At 37.5% G+C, this 12,030-nt stretch overlaps 1 long non-coding RNA gene across 2 annotated transcripts; it reads left to right on the top strand.

Moving 5' to 3' along the window:
- The first annotated feature begins 6,645 nt into the window (after positions 1–6,645).
- LOC141634365 (uncharacterized) lies at positions 6,646–10,091 on the top strand. Of its 2 annotated transcripts, none has more exons than XR_012539092.1 (6): positions 6,646–6,925; positions 7,068–7,195; positions 8,378–8,452; positions 8,669–8,800; positions 9,382–9,508; positions 9,730–10,091. It is a non-coding gene; the product is annotated as an uncharacterized LOC141634365 (long non-coding RNA). The 2 variants fall into 2 exon arrangements; XR_012539091.1 differs by having other exon boundaries at positions 8,390–8,452.
- Positions 10,092–12,030: the final 1,939 nt, after the last annotated feature.

The raw sequence follows: 12,030 nt of genomic DNA on the forward strand, positions 1-12,030 counted from the left end.
ATCGTTATAATCGTAACAGAACAAGCTATCACCTCCAATTGGAATTACATAAAAATCATATATACAGCTCAAGTTATATCAGTTTAAAGACAACTCCTCTATAATTGAACAACGTAACTATTTGATTTTCCCTTTCAAACAAATTAAATATCAACAAAGTGAACAAAAGAGACTCGATACTTGTAAAACCATTATCCCTAACCACATGTTACTATCTACCAGAAGTGAAACAATAACATCTATCATGCTCATATAACATTCAACTTATCAATCATGTACTAACCGCATACCTTAACTTTATAACTTTTCGTAAAACAAAACATACTTGTACATTACAAATCCTATTCCCATGTTACTAATACAACAATATTACAACTCCACTTCGTCACCTAAACATATTCTTAATCACGAAATTCATATTCTCATGCAATTGCCACTCCATCTTTTCCGATCAATTCATCCATTCCAACCACATTCTTCATCCAACATGTGCATATGAAACAACAGTAAGCAAATATATAACTTTATTATATATATAACTTTACGCAAACAAAATCATGTATAATCATATCACATCCCCGAATCACATGTTATTAGTATAGCCACATTATAAATTCTCTCTTTCATCACATAACATGCTCTTAATCATAAATCACATTCTTATGCAGTAATTACTTCATATTTTTCCACCACATCCTCCATTCAATCACATATCATCCATCCATCATACTCATATAAACATTAGTAAATACATAGCGATCCCATGACACCCCATAGTTACCGGTTTAAAGTTGTAGGGCGAGTTCGCGACTTTAGGACGTCTCCCAAGCCTTTGCATTAGCTCCTAACAACACCTACCCGAGTTCATATTAATTTGACTACCAAGATTCATTGGGTTCATTAGTTACAGGTTCCAAAATCGCCGCTCTGATACCACTTTGTAACACCCCCATACTCCAAGTGCCTTATCAGGACCACTTAAGGCATGAGAATGCTACCATCCCGGTTACCCAAGGCAATGTATATCAAATAGACAATAACAAAATGTAATTTATTAAATACATTTAAAGCGATACATGTTCGAACCAAAACAGTCACAAAGAAATACAACTGTTCTAAAAAGCTAACTCAAATAAAGTAAACAAATATTTAAGACACAGTGGAAGACTTCTAGATATCTCGTGGCAACTCACCCCAGCTATCCCATGCGCGTCCATCTCATGCCTGTTCAATAACTGCTCACCACCCCCGAATGGATCGCCACAGTTTTCAAAACATTTAAACGGGGTCAGTTACTGATTACCCAAAAATAATACAATAGAAATAATACAACAATCACCCAATCTCCATCATAACTCCACACACCATCATCTCAATAAGTATTCCACATCGGCAGTGGGGGACCACAGCCATTCCCACCTAAGCCCCGCTCATCTCATCCGAGCGATATCCCATGTTCCTTAATGTGCTCATCCCCTCTATAACGGGTTCCATAGAGGGCGAATCAAGGGCGTGAAGTCACTCCTGCAAGTGACTCCACTCAGCCGAGGAGCACCTCGCAAACCACAGACAATTATACAACCAACCACATTATACCATAACAATTACCAATTACCAATTCCGAGATGATATAAATCAACAACAATGATCAACCATCAACAATACAATGGAAACAATAACCGAGTAGGGAAACCTTACCTGGAATAAGCAAATCACCAAGATCGTCACAATCAGCTAATCAAAACCGTTCTTCAACGCAATCACCTCCTATAATCACACAATCATACAATCACTATCTAATACACATCATACACCCAAAACCCCCCAAAATACCCAATTAGGGTTTCAACCAAACTCAATGAAATGGCATAAAAATTGTACAAGGATCTTACCCACAATGCGACGGTCTCAACGACGTAAAGAACTCAACGATCCGACGACTCTAGCTCTTAGGATTTGATAGCAATGTGAGAAGGGAAGGCTACGTAACTTGTGTTCTCTTGTGAAAAGTTTAGAATGAAGTAAGAATGAAAAAGAAATGACGAAATATGTTTATATAATCTTCTCGCGTTGGTATCAAACCCCGACAATTAACCCGTAAAAAGTAACTTACTCGATCGAGTAAGTTACTTACTCGATCGAGTGCCCCCTACTTGATTGAGTGCCACACATACTCGATCGAGTACCCATCAGACAGACTACTGATTCATAACCAAAACTCACTTACTCGACAGAGTAAGCCCCACTCGATAGAGTACCCAAAGACATAGAAATCCATAGTATTACAGGTAGGGCGCGACATCTTGTGGCAGAATGATGAAGGATAGTTAAAGATATAGAACATTTGCTAAAACAAGAAGAAGCATTTTGGCGACAACGGTCAAGAGCTCTTTGGTTGAAAGAAGGTGATCGAAATAAAAAGTTTTTGCATCGCAAGGCGGGGCAACGAAAAAAGAAGAATTATATGCCTAGACTGGTTGATAAGGTGGGTGGTGTGAACGAGGATCAGGAAGCTATAGCCCGTTGTGCAGTGACGTATTTTGAGAAGTTATTTACCTCAAATAAGCCGGTTCAGTTTGATGCCGAGTTGGGAGGGGTGGCTGGACGTGTCACGGGGGAGATAAATGCAATTTTTGGGGCCGCTTATAGTGGGGAGGAGGTTGTAGAGGCGTTAAGTCAAATGCATCCGCTCAAATCGCCTGGGCCTGATGGTATGGATGCTTTTTTTTTCAAAATTATTGACATATTGTTAGGCCGGCAGTGATACAGACGGTGGTTAATATTCTTGCAGGTGGCCCTATGTCAGGTGCGTTAAACCAAACTCAAATTGTTCTAATATCTAAAATAAAGCTCCGGACAAAATGACTGATCTTAGACCAATTAGTTTTTGCAATGTGCTATGTTCTATACAAGTTGGTATCTAAGGTACTAGCAAATCATTTGAAAAAGTTTCTAGGGGATATTATGTCTGAAAATCAGAGTGCTTTCACGCCAGGCCAACTTATTACTGATATTATTCTTATTGCATTTGAGCTATTTCACCATATGAAGAATTCGAGAGGTGGTGGTGGTCATATGGCACTAAAGTTGGATATGTCAAAAGCTTATAATCGAGTGGAATGGGTATTTATGGAGCAAGTTCTAATTAAAATGGGCTTTCATAGTGGCTGGATAGGGAAGGTTATGTGTTGCGTTCGATCTGTCCAGTACTCGGTTCTCATTAATGGGAAACCGAACGAGGCATTTGTTCCTGAACAAGGTCTGGGATAAGGTGACCCTTTATCGCCTTACCTATTTACTTTATGTGCAGAGGTTCTCTCGAGTTTTATGATAAGAGCAGCGAAAATTGGATCGATACATGGTATTAAAGTGGCCCGACGGCCCCTAGCATTTCACATTTATTATTTGCATATGATAGCATTTTCTTTGTTAAAGCTAATGTTACAGAAGCTGGTATAGTTAAGGAGATTTTACGACGGTATGAGCAGGCATCATGTCAGATGATAAATTCGAGAAAACTAATGTTTCATTTAGTAGGGGTACTAAGCTAACTCGAAGACAAGCGGTTATTGGATGTTTAGGTGTGCGGGCCGTGGAGGTTCAAGAGAGGTATGTGGGTTTACCAATTATTGTGAGTTATTCGAAGAAGGTGATAACGTCAATAGTATGGGATAAATTGAGTAAAAAATTGCAAGGCTGGCGAGGGCTTTTACTCAGTAAGGTGGGGAAAGGAACATTAATAAAGGCAATTGCCCAATCAATTCCCACTTATGCCATGAGTGTGTTGATGCTCCAGGTTACCTTTTGCGACAAAATGCGGTCATTGGTGTCGAGTTTGTGGTAGGGAGTGGAGAATGGTAAGAGGAAGATCCCTTGGGTAGCCTGGCATAAATTGTGCAGGTCCAAGGATAGAGGAGGGCTCGGATTTCGTAATTTTGGAAAATTTAATCTCGCTCTTTTAGGGAAGCAGAGGTGGCGGCTCTTGACTAATACATACAGTCTTATGCTTCGTCTTTTGAAGACTAAGTACTTTCCTAATTCGGATTTCATGGCGGCTAATTTAGGTGGGAAACCGAGTTTTACGTGGAGGAGTATTTGGGAGTCCCGTGAGGTGATGCACTTGGGGATTAGAAGAAGAATTGGGGATGGAAGGGATACTCGGGTTTGGGATGATCCATGGATTCCGGCACACAAACTCGGAAAATTATTTCTCCAAGGGGAGCGCATGATGCTGATATGAGGGTGAGTGATCTTATTAACGAGTTTCAACGCACGTGGAATGAAGATCTTATTAGATCCACGCTACTTCCCTTTGAGCAATAAGGGGTACTTAATAATCGTTTAAATAATAATCAACATGCGGATTCTTGGTGCCGGGATCCAGATAAAGCAGGAGAATACTCTATTCGAACAACATATCATTTATTGATGGAGGACGGTGCAGAGGTGGCTGGCCAATCGAGCTTGGGAGCGGATAAATGGTTGTGGAATAAGATTTGGAAGGTTCCGGTTATCCCACGAATAAAAGTTTTCTTTTGGCAATTTTATAATTATGCTCTTACGACTAAGCGAAAGATAGCGAGACGAGTGCAAGATGTTGATGACGCTTGTCCTAGATGGGAGGAGTTAGGAGTGGAGGTGGTACCGAATGGTGGAGGAGGACGGGTACGGGAATGGGTAGAGACGATTATGAGGGAGTTGGATTTCTGGGAGTGTGCGGAATTCATGACAGGTTGTTGGGCAATTTGGGAGCGTTGTAATAAGGCTATATTTGAGGATGGAGAGTGGAGGGCGGATCGGGTGGTTAAACGAGTGAGGGAGATCTTGAATGAAATGAGGGAGGCCGAGAATGATGATGGGGGGGGGTAATAAGGCACCCATATGAGTGACGATATGATAGACCAGCGGTGGATTCAACCAAGTGCAGGTGTACTTAAAATCAATGTTGATGTTGGTATCTTGGAAGGGATTTGTGTGGGATGGGGGGCGGTTTATCGCAATGCTGAAGGTATGATTGAGTGGTGTACGGTAGTGCAAGAAATACGGTCGATGAAGGCAAAGGAAGCTGAAGCAATGGCACTCTTAGTCGGGTTACAAGAGGTTGTGCACCGTGGGGAAAGACGAGTAATTGTGGAGAGTGATTTTTTAAATGTTGTGACAGATATCTGAAGAGTCTACATGGGGGAGGGAGGGGGGGGGGGGGGGTGAATTGAGTATAAAAACTTAGCCCACTTTTTCGATTTGTCCATATGAGCGAGATGTGTTAATTAATTACTCGAAGTTTATGAATTAACCTTGACTAACTAATTAACAATGTAAAACGTAAATAACGAAATAAAGAAATATGCAAAGGACACACGATATTTGAAGTGGTTCAGCTTCACACGTCGAAGCCTACGTCCACTATTCTCGATTAATAATTTTAGTACCTTTCTACGGATTACAAAATTACTAACCCACTCGTACAACTAACTCTACTTGTAACTCAATTGAGTACCGTTAAATACCCGGTTTTTGTCTAACTTACGTTAATAAGAAAGTACTTGATTGTTCTCTAGTGTTCACACAATTGAACGGGTAAGAAACAATATAAAGAACTATTGTCCAATAATGATATCGATATACGTAATTGACAAATGAAGAACTCGACTTTTTCAAATAAAATAAAGTAAGAACACATTTAAAAGCGTTTGCAATTAAAAAACAATTTTTACTCTTTTCGCGTGATTTGCTTAAAAGTGTTTTTGCGTGAAAAGTCTTAACCCTTATTAAATAAAAGAGTAAAGGTAATATTTATTGAAGACGAAAACTAGGGTTCTAAATAGCGGAACCCTAGGACGGTGTGTTATCATGTCTTCTAAGAAAAGAATTAAGTTTAATTCTTCTCTAAGATATTATCTTATCTTAAAGATATAATATCTTGATAAATAATAAAGAAGATATGAAATCTTTCTTAAATATTTATAACAATATATATTCCTTTTTGTATGGAAAAGATATCTCACTAGATAATAAAAGGAGATATGAAATCTCTAACAAATTATTATCAAATAAGATATTCTAAACCCTAACTTGTGCAAAGGGAAAAATGAGAAGAGGATCACGACCAAAGTAGTCGTCCCTCTTACACGAAACCCTAGATGATTTCTTTTTAGGGTTTATCATGAACAATTGCATAAATCCTAGATAACATGACAACCTATAAGTTGTATTACTAATCAACAGAGAAATGACAAATTATCCACCAAAATAAGTGTAACACCCCCACATACCAAGGTGCCTTACCAAGGACCACCCTAGCATGTGAAGCTGCAATCATCTCGGTTCCCCGAGGTAAGTATATCAAAAGGACTAGTAGAAAAAACACCTATTGCGTCAGTTGATTTATGTCGGTTCTACAAAAACCGACGCAAAAAGTACTTAGTTTTAGCGGGAATCCATTTTCGCCCTATAGTCAAGCTTTTTGCGTCGATTCTTGGAAGAAACTGACATATATAATGCGTCGGTTTTCAGCAGAACCGATGTATTTGATAAAATACGTCAGTTATGTTAGTAACCGACTTATTTGATATCACGTTTTTGCATCCGTTGTTCCTAAAACCGATGCAAATGATATTAATTAAAAAAACCAACAATTAAAACCTCATATTATACACTGAGAACAATCAGACTTCCCACACCAACCTGTCCTTCCCTCGCCTCTCATGGCTTCGCCCTAATTCGTCTCCGTCACAACCACACGACTGCCTCCCTACACCAACTACTCCCTCCCTCACATCTTCATCACCACCACACGACTGCACATAGAAGTCAAGAACAATACGGTAAAGTTATTAAACCAACAGTCACTTCATTCGCAATTGGTTCGATTGGTGTAAAAGGCAAAGTGGCGATGACGATAAAGATGGCCGCATTTCAGTTTCAAGTAAGATCTTCTAATTTGGGATTAATTATAATTTCTTGCATTATTTTGTTAACATGATAAGAATTGGGGGTTAAGGTTTTGTTTTTTTGTTTGATTGATTCAATCAAGCTATAGATCTGATACGATATTTTTTTGTCCTCAGATGTAATGGTGTCATTTTTATCCAAATGCTTGGATTTTGTTACCATGACCGACCTCCATTATCCTCCGTATCTTCTTCTCTACTCTCCGCCATTGATTCACCTTCCTTTCATCCTCAACATTCCATAGGTTTCTTTCTTCATTCTCTCTCTTTTTTAATTAGATCTAGGGTTTTGTACTCAAACCCTAATAATATGAAAACGATAGTCTGACGTTGATTTGGTGTTATTGAGTAAATTGGGGCTTTTGTATAAAATATGAAAACGATAGGCTGACGTTTTTGATTTGGTGTTAAGTAAAAAGTTAAAATTTATTTTGGTATCTACAGTCTTGTCATTTTTTTTTATTGGATTCCCATCTAGGGTTGCTCTATTGTTCTTCATTCTCTTCCTTTTTAGCATACAGTTACTATATTCTAATTTCTAATTTGTTAATTTTTTTGTTCCTAAACAAGATTAAAGTCTGTACTCCAGATTCAACATCCCTTCACTATATTCTAATTTGTTAATTCATTTTTTAAAGATAATGTAATTGGCTCGGAAATTTGGATGAGTATATGACATGCCAGGGCGCATAATTTTTTGATGACAAGTGAGACAACAAAGACTGAATGAAGCTATTTCACAAAATATGAGCCAGTACACTTGACAGTTGACATTAATCTTACATGACATAAGCCATGTTATGTGTCATTTCTGCCAAAAATTATGAAGCTATGCACAAAATAGCCATGTCCACAATCGTCAGATATATGCTACCAAACTAGATTAACAAAACCGGAAAAACTGTAGCCGAATATCAAGTCTTTAAGCCCTTTGACATAAATTACCACTTTATCGTTTTGTCCATATCATAGACAATGTTGTGGTGTAATCAAATCAAAAATTTCCAGCGAGGCACAGTATCAAAAAAAAGCTGAATGTTTTTCATGCTATATTAGTTACTACATACAGAGAGAACCATTTTGAGTTGTTACTGGAATACTGGTTATAGCCTAGGAAGTCACGGAGCACTTTTGCTGCTCAGAGATTCTCCACATTGCCATGCACCCTGAACCTTAGCAGCAATCTACAGGTTCCACAATACATCCTCTATGAAGGGCCTTGTGCCTGCATCTTTTATTAGGGATTTATATAACTTGACCGATTATTTCGACACTGTTTACTATTCCCATTATTTATGCTTTGTTCATCAGATGATTTGGGGTTTGGGTGCGGTTGTTGTGTATGGATTTAATCGGTTGTTGGTTAAATTTTAAATTCAGTTGTGTTAGCAAGTTTTACTTTGGCTGTTGATTAACCTTTAATTCAGTTGTGTTTGCAGGTTTTACTTCTGATAAAAGTAACTTGTATGGCGGTCGCATTCTCTTTGCTCCTTGTGATGATGGTAAGCTTGGTAGCTCTTTTGATATGCTTTTGCTTTTTTCCTTCAGTTGGTTTTAAAATCTCTGGCAGTATAAGAGTCCTAAGTCTGTAAACAAAGTTGAGGCCTTAGAGAGTTATTTGATATTAATTGAAATTTTTGGCACTCGATCTGCTACATGAAAATAAAATATTCCATTCTTATTGCTTATTAAGTGAATTGTTGCAACTTCTCTCACAGTTTGAGGCTGCTTGGGCGCTTACAAACATTGCATCAGGGACCTCAGAAAACACCAAGGTCGTGATTGATCATGGAGCTGTTCCCATTTTCGCGAATCTCCTTGCTTCTCCAAATGATGATGTCTGTGAGCAGGTATCACAGAATAACCAATCACTCCTTTTTAGTTAGTTAATTATTATGCTAACCACTGACGGAAATGAATGGACTTTTTGTATTCTCTGTTGCTGGACTGCATCGAAAAGTAACTAACAATTGAGACTTCATTTCATGATCCTGACTATGATAAATGGAGGACTCTTCTGATGCTGGATTGCATCGAAAAATGACTGTCAAATTTATACATTCCCATAAATTAGTATAGTTTGCATTATAGTTGAGTGTTCATGTATTAATTTCCCATAATGTTAGAGTTCTGCGTAACTTTGCGACATGAGAAACACATTTAGTTAAGGGGTTTAAACCTCTTAACTACCATTGTTATTAGCAATACTCTGTAAACATTTACCTTTTGAGTGATGGTTGAACTGAACAATTAAATATTGTTTGTATATAGTTGCCAAAACGATTGCCGAGTGGATGATTTGTTTTTGTTCTGCGACTTCTGTCTTGTATATTGTTGTTGGGAATAATATATGGAGTGTGTAATTTGTAAAGGAGGTGTTTTTATTAGAATACAAACTTTTATTAAGAAATGTTTTTCCGTGATTTTTCAGTTCATAATCAACAACGGCTCACTGCCATGCCTTTTAAACCTCGAGTCATAATCACAAGAAGAGCATTAAGAAAGAGGCTTGCTGGACCATATCAAATATTACGGCTGGTAATAGAGCATAGATTCAGGTAATACATTTCAAACCCCTGGTTTATTGTCAACACTTTATGAGCATGTCAAGAATAGAGCCTTGTCCGGTTTTCACCCTTATATACCGAATTTCATTTTATTGTTAACTTATTTCATAACGAACTAAACGTTTATTGCTTGCATAATTAAGTCCATATGTATGCTTGATTTTTGATTCGTTAATTGAATATCTTCCTGGCCAATATTGGTTAATGTTTAGGCTGTCATTGAAGCTGATTTGATTGGCCCACTCGTCAACTTGCTTGGATAATATCTAATGCCCACATCTGGTGATCACAGTTCAATGATTTCATCAATTATATTTTTACTGTGAAACGACCAACGATGCTCTCTCAAGGTGAAGCAAATGGATTAATGCGAGCTATTTCAGGTCAATCAACGATATGAATTTGGCTAGAGAAGTTTGAGCTAGTAGATGTTTAGAGAACATTTAATATAGATTAGCTTAGTAACTAAAACGTTTGTGGGATTATTTATACATTAGATTGTATTTGGAACGTCGTTGGGGCGAATGAGATGTAATCTTGTTTTAAATGTGATGTATTAGTGGTTGGTTGGTTGGATTTCTTGTTGTAGTTGGTATTCGGATTGTCAATTTTATGGGGTGGTGGTGCCGAAATTTCGGTAATAGATATATATATATATATATATATATATATATATATATATATATATATATATATATATATATAAGCATTAATCAATCAATTGCGTTGGTTCTTGAATGAAATGACGCAGATGAGGAATTAAAGCGAAAATGAAATGTCAAATGCATCAGTTCTAATTTCAAATGACGCGAAAAGTAGAGCAAATGGTGCCGAAATTTTATGGGGTGGTGGTGCCGAAATTTCGGTACTAAATTTATATATATATAAAAAAAAAGCATTAATCAATCAATTGCGTTGGTTCTTGAATGAAATGACGCAGATGAGGAATTAAAGTGAAAATGAAATGTCAAATGCATCAGTTCTAATTTCAAATGACGCGAAAAGTAGAGCAAATGCATCATTTATGGAAAGAAATAACGCAAATAGTTAAATTAGTTGGCGCTAAAAGAAAATATCAATTGCATCAGTTTTTGACAAAACAGACGCAAAAAATAAAGCAAATGCATCGGTTATGTGTAGAACTGACGCAAATAATAACTATTTGCGTTAGTTGTAACAACTTTTTGCGTCCATTCTATTGTAGGAACTGACGAAAATACTATCTATTTGCGTCAGTTTTTAAAACACAACTGACGCAAATACTACCTATTTGCGTCGGTTTCACAACTGACGCATATCAAATACGACCCCTCGGTATACGTCAGTCCAAAACCGACGCAAAAGACCCTCTACGACTGACGCAATAGAGGTTTTTTCCATTAGTGGTAACCATTCAAGAACAATTATTAAAGTATAAAGTTTAGTGATTACATCGTCTCAACTGAAAACCAAAGTAAAAGTATAAATCTCAATACAACCAAAACAAACTATCTAAACTCATGACAGCAGAAGCTAGACTCAAAGTGAGGACATCTCATCCTCGTCCCCGCAGCTAATATAATCATCACCTGTCACAATCTGTTCACCATCCCCGAATGGATCACCACAGTTTTACAAAACACAACGGGGTCAGTCAACTGAATAATTAAGATAAGCAATACACAAGAAACAGTCACGACAACGATTGTACAACCACCCTCCACTTCTAATCGTGCCTCATGTCTCATATCTGACTACACACCGCCAGTGGGGGACCGCAGCCTTGCCCACCTAAGCCCCGCTCATCGCAATGAGCAACAAACTATATCCATTCACATCCCCTCTTGTGCTGGGTTCCACAAGAGGCGAACCAAGGGCGTGAAGTCACTCCCGCAAGTGACTCCACTTAGCCGAGGACGCACCTCACCAACATAGTCAATCCACCACAATTCCAACAATCAAGAATACAATTCAACAACAATACTAATCATGCCAATTCAATCACAAGTATCACATCTTAAATTAATTATGCAATCAACTGAGTAGAGAAACCCTACCTTTTAGCATTACTCCGATCACAAGCAATCAATTATGATCCTTCACATATCCATCACCTACATAACATAATTATGTATAATTACCACATGCTCAATTAATTAATCATGAACATAACCTAGACTCATCATAACTTATTAGGAATATCAACTTACAAAGCAAACACGACTTTTCCTGATTTTCCAGTACATGACAGACTCGGTATAAAATGCATAATTAATTCCAGAAAAATAGAATCGATACAAGGCCAATTGAATTGGAACCCCATAAATCTTACATACAACTCTTATCTAACGAAGTTTTCTCAAATTCCAAACTTATCAAGGGTTTTCAGACTGATTTCCAAAAGTTGACAGAATCCGTCGCATAAAAAATATCGATTTATAAAACGAGCTTAAAACATCATTTTTCGTTAATTCAAAATCCTATTATCATCTAGACTCTAAAAATATGATGTATAAAAAATACCCAAAACTGAA

This window comes from Silene latifolia, chromosome Y (assembly GCF_048544455.1).
Source record: "Silene latifolia isolate original U9 population chromosome Y, ASM4854445v1, whole genome shotgun sequence".
In the NCBI taxonomy this organism is placed as follows: Eukaryota; Viridiplantae; Streptophyta; class Magnoliopsida; order Caryophyllales; family Caryophyllaceae; genus Silene; species Silene latifolia.